The sequence below is a fragment of the Schistocerca cancellata genome, chromosome 4 (genome assembly GCF_023864275.1).
Source record: "Schistocerca cancellata isolate TAMUIC-IGC-003103 chromosome 4, iqSchCanc2.1, whole genome shotgun sequence".
NCBI lineage: Eukaryota > Metazoa > Arthropoda > Insecta > Orthoptera > Acrididae > Schistocerca > Schistocerca cancellata.
Window position 1 is genome coordinate 459,960,736 of NC_064629.1, and position 7,453 is coordinate 459,968,188.

General features: G+C 45.6%; 1 pseudogene; it reads right to left on the bottom strand.

Moving 5' to 3' along the window:
- Positions 1 to 4,119: 4,119 nt before the first annotated feature.
- On the bottom strand, positions 4,120 to 5,039 carry LOC126184255 (uncharacterized; annotated as a pseudogene).
- Positions 5,040 to 7,453: the final 2,414 nt, after the last annotated feature.

Below are 7,453 nucleotides of genomic sequence, written 5' to 3' on the forward strand. Positions count from 1 at the left end.
AGTTGTTGATAATGGCGTCTTTGTCGCCTTAAAGGCGTTTCGACTAATACACTCCTGGAAATTGAAATAAGAACACCGTGAATTCATTGTCCCAGGAAGGGGAAACTTTATTGACACATTCCTGGGGTCAGATACATCACATGATCACACTGACAGAACCACAGGCACATAGACACAGGCAACAGAGCATGCACAATGTCGGCACTAGTACAGTGTATATCCACCTTTCGCAGCAATGCAGGCTGCTATTCTCCCATGGAGACGATCGTAGAGATGCTGGATGTAGTCCTGTGGAACGGCTTGCCATGCCATTTCCACCTGGCGCCTCAGTTGGACCAGCGTTCGTGCTGGACGTGCAGACCGCGTGAGACGACGCTTCATCCAGTCCCAAACATGCTCAATGGGGGACAGATCCGGAGATCTTGCTGGCCAGGGTAGTTGACTTACACCTTCTAGAGCACGTTGGGTGGCACGGGATACATGCGGACGTGCATTGTCCTGTTGGAACAGCAAGTTCCCTTGCCGGTCTAGGAATGGTAGAACGATGGGTTCGATGACGGTTTGGATGTACCTTGCACTATTCAGTGTCCCCTCGACGATCACCAGTGGTGTACGGCCAGTGTAGGAGATCGCTCCCCACACCATGATGCCGGGTGTTGGCCCTGTGTGCCTCGGTCGTATGCAGTCCTGATTGTGGCGCTCACCTGCACGGCGCCAAACACGCATACGACCATCTTTGGCACCAAGACAGAAGCGACTCTCATCGCTGAAGACGACACGTCTCCATTCGTCCCTCCATTCACGCCTGTCGCGACACCACTGGAGGCGGGCTGCACGATGTTGGGGCGTGAGCGGAAGACGGCCTAACGGTGTGCGGGACCGTAGCCCAGCTTCATGGAGACTGTTGCGAATGGTCCTCGCTGATACCCCAGGAGCAACAGTGTCCCTAATTTGCTGGGAAGTGGCGGTGCGGTCCCCTACGGCACTGCGTAGGATCCTACGGTCTTGGCGTGCATCCGTGCGTCGCTGCGGTCCGGTCCCAGGTCGACGGGCACGTGCACCTTCCGCCGACCACTGGCGACAACATCGATGTACTGTGGAGACCTCACGCCCCACGTGTTGAGCAATTCGGCGGTACGTCCACCCGGCCTCCCGCATGCCCACTATACGCCCTCGCTCAAAGTCCGTCAACTGCACATACGGTTCACGTCCACGCTGTCGCGGCATGCTACCAGTGTTAAAGACTGCGATGGAGCTCCGTATGCCACGGCAAACTGGCTGACACTGACGGCGGCGGTGCACAAATGCTGCGTAGCTAGCGCCATTCGACGGCCAACACCGCGGTTCCTGGTGTGTCCACTGTGCCGTGCGTGTGATCATTGCTTGTACAGCCCTCTCGCAGTGTCCGGAGCAAGTATGGTGGGTCTGACACACCGGTGTCAATGTGTTCTTTTTTCCATTTCCAGGAGTGTATCTACACACCACGTCCCGTCTCAATGGTGACACCGCGCGAGGTAACGCAGTGGTTAGCACACTGGACTCGCATTCTGGAGGACGACGTTAAATCCCGCGTCCGGCCATCCTGATTTAGGCTTTCTGTGATTTCCCTAAATCGCTTCAGGCAAATGCCGGGATGGTTCCACTGAAAGGGCACGGCTGACTTCCTTCCCGAGACCGATGTCCTCGCTGTCTGGTCTCCTCCCCCTGAACCAACCAACCAACCTCAAAGATAACTAACGCTCACGACCATTACAGTGTGTATTTAAAGCAAACCTGATTTGCATCCAGATAGTGGCGCTACTAGCGCAATTCTTATGCGACTGGCAAGGAATCTGAATGGAGAACATGTTTCACATATAGAAACACGTCTATCAATCCGTTCGTGTCGCACGACATCTTATTGGTGCGATTTTTTTCCGGCAGTGTACATGCGGTATGTAAATAACATATAGTTTCCAAAGTAGGCAGAAGTTTAAAAGAAGTGACATGCTTTTTAGTAAACATTCATGTTATCTTGAATCACTTGTACATAGCCCAGCTGTAGACTGTTTACTGAAATAAAAACTAAAATTTAAAACACTTCATTTAGCCTCTCAGCTTCCATGTGACATGAGTCAGCTAATCTTACTATTTTTTATGTTAATCGATCCCATGAAATCTGGGAAACAATGAAGCACTTGTTAAAAAACTTCAGAAGCGAATGTACACTCCTGGAAATGGAAAAAAGAACACATTGACACCGGTGTGTCAGACCCACCATACTTGCTCCGGACACTGCGAGAGGGCTGTACAAGCAATGATCACACGCACGGCACAGCGGACACACCAGGAACCGCGGTGTTGGCCGTCGAATGGCGCTAGCTGCGCAGCATTTGTGCACCGCCGCCGTCAGTGTCAGCCAGTTTGCCGTGGCATACGGAGCTCCATCGCAGTCTTTAACACTGGTAGCATGCCGCGACAGCGTGGACGTGAACCGTATGTGCAGTTGACGGACTTTGAGCGAGGGCGAATAGTGGGCATGCGGGAGGCCGGGTGGACGTACCGCCGAATTGCTCAACACGTGGGGCGTGAGGTCTCCACAGTACATCGATGTTGTCGCCAGTGGTCGGCGGAAGGTGCACGTGCCCGTCGACCTGGGACCGGACCGCAGCGACGCACGGATGCACGCCAAGACCGTAGGATCCTACGCAGTGCCGTAGGGGACCGCACCGCCACTTCCCAGCAAATTAGGGACACTGTTGCTCATGGGGTATCGGCGAGGACCATTCGCAACCGTCTCCATGAAGCTGGGCTACGGTCCCGCACAACGTTAGGCCGTCTTCCGCTCACGCCCCAACATCGTGCAGCCCGCCTCCAGTGGTGTCGCGACAGGCATGAATGGAGGGACGAATAGAGACGTGTCGTCTTCAGCGATGAGAGTCGCTTCTGCCTTGGTGCCAATGATGGTCGTATGCGTGTTTGGCGCCGTGCAGGTGATCGCCACAATCAGGACTGCATACGACCGAGGCACACAGGGCCAACACCCGGCATCACGGTGTGGGGAGCGATCTCCTACACTGGCCGTACACCACTGGTGATCGTCGAGGGGACACTGAATAGTGCACGGTACATCCAAACCGTCATCGAACCCATCGTTCTACCATTCCTAGACCGGCAAGGGAACTTGCTGTTCCAACAGGACAATGCACGTCCGCATGTATCCCGTGCCACCCAACGTGCTCTAGAAGGTGTAAGTTAACTACCCTGGCCAGCAAGATCTCCGGATCTGTCCCCCATTGAGCATGTTTGGGACTGGATGAAGCGTCGTCTCACGCGGTCTGCACGTCCAGCACGAACGCTGGTCCAACTGAGGCGCCAGGTGGAAATGGCATGGCAAGCCGTTCCACAGGACTACATCCAGCATCTCTACGATCGTCTCCATGGGAGAATAGCAGCTTGCATTGCTGCGAAAGGTGGATATACACTGTACTAGTGCTGACATTGTGCATGCTCTGTTGCCTGTGTCTATGTGCCTGTGGTTCTGTCAGTGTGATCATGTGATGTATCTGACCCCAGGAATGTGTCAATAAAGTTTCCCCTTCCTGGGACAATGAATTCACGGTGTTCTTATTTCAATTTCCAGGAGTGTATGTTTCTACGATGCCACGAGCGCTGCAAGTAAATGGTTCGTGTGCAGCAGAGAGGTCGGACTCGTGTGTCTGGTGGCAATCTTGGCGTCTACATGTGCCGGCTTGGCTAGGCCAGCAGTCTCTGCTTCTGCCTATGTTAAAGTCAGCCATCGCTTAAAGTCGGCTTATCGCTAGGAGCTCCGCCCTCTCGCCTGCTTCACGTGCGTTCTACGCATGCGTCTGTCAGCAGTTAGTTTGACGTAGCGCACTGCATATAGAAGGTTTTTGGGCTCTCAGAACGCGGGAGAGCGTATAATATGATGTGAAAAACTTCCCTTGTGAGTGGCAGCTCATAGCTGGAGTCAGGGGGTGCTGTTGCTCAAGAAATGTTTTTAGTTTCAGAATTGTGTCCAAGGAAACAAACACGTATGAAAAGAAAATTTATTCAGAGTACTGATAAAATCCTAAGAGAACGAAGTTAAAAGTTTTTTACTTATTTTAACCTGAATTTTTAAGGTTCAAGCTGGACGTATTCATTTAGAAAGAAATCCTTTCTTCTCGTTTTAATTTGTGCAAGAAAATCCACAATTTTCTTATTGATCTCTGGATAAGCTCTGGGGAAATTTTTCTCCATTGAAAGCATTGCAAGCGCAATTAGTCTTTACAAGTTCATAGCTCTTTTCCGAAACGTTTTTATGCATTCCAATGTTGAAAAGTAGCGATCTGCCTCTGATGTAGTTATGAGATCCGTCAAGAGAATTTTTATGTTTCGTAATTTCACTTAGAACATTGTCTACATTTTTTTCCAACATAAATTTCAGCAGCTCAGTTAATTTGCAATATTCACGAATATCAGACCTATAATATAATTTTAGTTCAGTTCCAAGCTTTCCTTTCATAACTGTGGGATGTAATTGAGTGGTAAGTACTGTCTGTCGTGTAGGATGTTCATTCTTAAAAGTAGCGAAGGATTTCTTGTTGAATTTAGCGCATAATAAGTGTTTCGTGGAAAAATATCTGTCCGTTATATCGACGCTTATACACCCATACATTTCCTTAGCTTCTGCCGTGAGTGTCTTTGACGGATTCTCACCCTACTTTGAGTTTCTTAATTCTAAAATAGCAGTTTTCAATATTTTCATTATATTCATTAACTTTAAACACACTAATTTCTCGATATTGCATTTAGTTATAGATTATTTCAAAATTAGGCATAATCTTATGAGAAAGCTCTAACCAAAACTTGAAATTATGATCACTCAGGTATTTTAAAATTCCTGTGGCTTTTGCAATGGTTCGATCTGCAATTGATATTGATTGAATTCCAGCACGGCTGTTTTTTAAACATTGCAAATTTTCATGAACCCAGTTTGTGATCCATATGTTGAAGTGCCATCCTGTAGAGGGTTGCTGGGGAATTCTGTGGTCCATATGCTTCTTGGGACTGAACACGTGTGGTGTTCTTAAAAAGAATATTGGAATAGCCAGAATATTACAGAAAAATATTCTTGCGTTTCGTGTAACATTTGCTGCATTTCACATTATTAAATTATGTTGATGTGTGTAACAGTGAACGAAACATTCATTACTATAAACTGTTGGATTTTTGCTTTAACTCCACTTGTATGTCTTTTATGATATTTGCACCATCCCTTGAAGGATTATGTCCTGTTATTCTAAAGTACATCTGCATCTGTGAAAACTTAAGTACAGTCACAGAACTTATTTTTCGGTGATGTAAGAACTTTTCTCTAAAATAACACAACCAAAAAAATAAATGAAATAGATCTTCTGGAAGTAGGATAATAGTCCAGTGTCGCACTTTATATCATTCAAGAAAATGATACACGGCTAACCACAACACACATGGAATATTACTTACCACCAACTAGATCTGGTCCGCGCTGCAGAGGCAACAGTGCACCCCCTCCCTTGCAGCCTCGTGTGTAGCTCCCTACGTGTGCACTGCAGACAACAGCCAAACAGCAAGCCGCTGGAATAGTGAAGCGAACAGTTCCATACAACGATTTTTATCTTCCCTCCCCCTCCCCTCCTCGCCCCCCCCCCCAAGAACTGGCCGAGGGTTACTGTCATTAAGCTTAGGGATTTATATTGTAACATTAAATGTTATGGATAATATCAAGTGGAGTTAGAGGAGCACTACAGTTCCACAGTGTCTATATGTGAGCTGCCACTGCTTATGCGTTCAACGGCGACATAGTGAACGTTTAAGGCTTAGTAACCTGTACCACTAAAAGGATAGGTTTAGCTGAAGGTGGTTGCAGTGCTGATATAAATGCATTAATTGTTATTCATCAGGGATAAAGAAAAGACTATACAGATGAGGAATGACTGGGTAGACCAATTAAGTGGCGTAGTAAAACCTGCAAGAACAGCTCGATCACAGAGATGGCAAATGATGTTTTAATGTGCTTTATGTATTTTTCCATGGATAGAGAGGGCCATAATCAGTCTTGCAATTGCAATGCATAGAATGGCTGGTATGCAGGGTGTACCCAGATGGTGCCAGATGTCGAAGACTCTCCACCTCTGAACACCTGTTAGAGTACTGCATTTGAATTGTGGTGGGTCCACGCAGGGGCGCCGACTTATAAAAAATACTGGGGGTCTTGCCCCGGGAAATTTTCTAAATTTTAGGTGAAAAATAGTGAGTTTTAAAGTTTTTAAGCATTTTAGAGTCATATGATCAGCATTAGAGCCCCGAAAACTGGACTCTCGATAACTCGACACTCCGGGAAACTCGACAAGCCTGACACATTTTTTGGCTTTGAAAAAAGAAACAAAACATAAACACGCTCTATATTTTCGTAAAAACCTAATTTAATTTACAGAAATAATCACGCTTATAGACTATTACATAGCAGTGAATATATAGCTCTGGAAAGACTGAAATTATATTTAAATAAATCCTAAACTATCATTAAAAAAAAACATAAAATATTGTTGTCGCACAGTAATAGCACTTCGATTAATTAGTGAAATAGCTAATTTAAGCTTACTTTGAATAAGGCCTATGGTTCATTAAATAAAAACAATATCTTGGAAGTTAATCCTTTAATACAGTTAATGCAGTATGCCTAATACTTTCAGTCAAAAAGTATGTAAATAGCGTATTTTAATTGGGTCTTACACCCTAAAAATATTTAGTGTTTGAAAATAACTAATACAGTACTATAGTAATATTTTAATACGGTACTAAACTAGTACTAATATTTCGAAACTGAAAATTTAACATTATGTATGTATTTAATTCTATATTTTATAAAGTTTTTTTAATATTGCTCTAAATGCCATTATTAGGGCGAGAGTGTCTTTAGAAAGGTGCAAATGTCGACCGTCTGTAAATGAGCGTTCTTCTGTTGCTGACGTGACTGGAACTACTTGGAGAAGCTTAATGCACTTCACTACTTCACATAACATTTCTCCAACTGCAGGCTCTTGTGCAATGTACTTTCTCACATCACGCATGTTTTTTAAGACCAGTTGTTTTTTATTAGGGATATCGGCTAACATATTTAAGTGTAAGCGTAGTCTCTCAATATCTAGGTCATTTTTTAAAAACTCAGTCGATTTTTCCAAATTTGTTTCACCTCCGTTTACTAAAAGCAAGCACTCTTGTTCAACTGCAATGACCTGTGTGAGTCCAGTTGAAGCAAACCGGTCAGTAATGGAAGATTGCACCGTTTCACAAACTTAAATGTAAATAGCTTTGTAGCATTCTTTTTTGGTTTTGAAAGAATGTGGTGCGCTGGCTTTGTTGTTTTCACACTTCTTTGGTATACTTCAGTTCCGAGGAAGCGAAGGATCATCAACCTGTGAAGGTT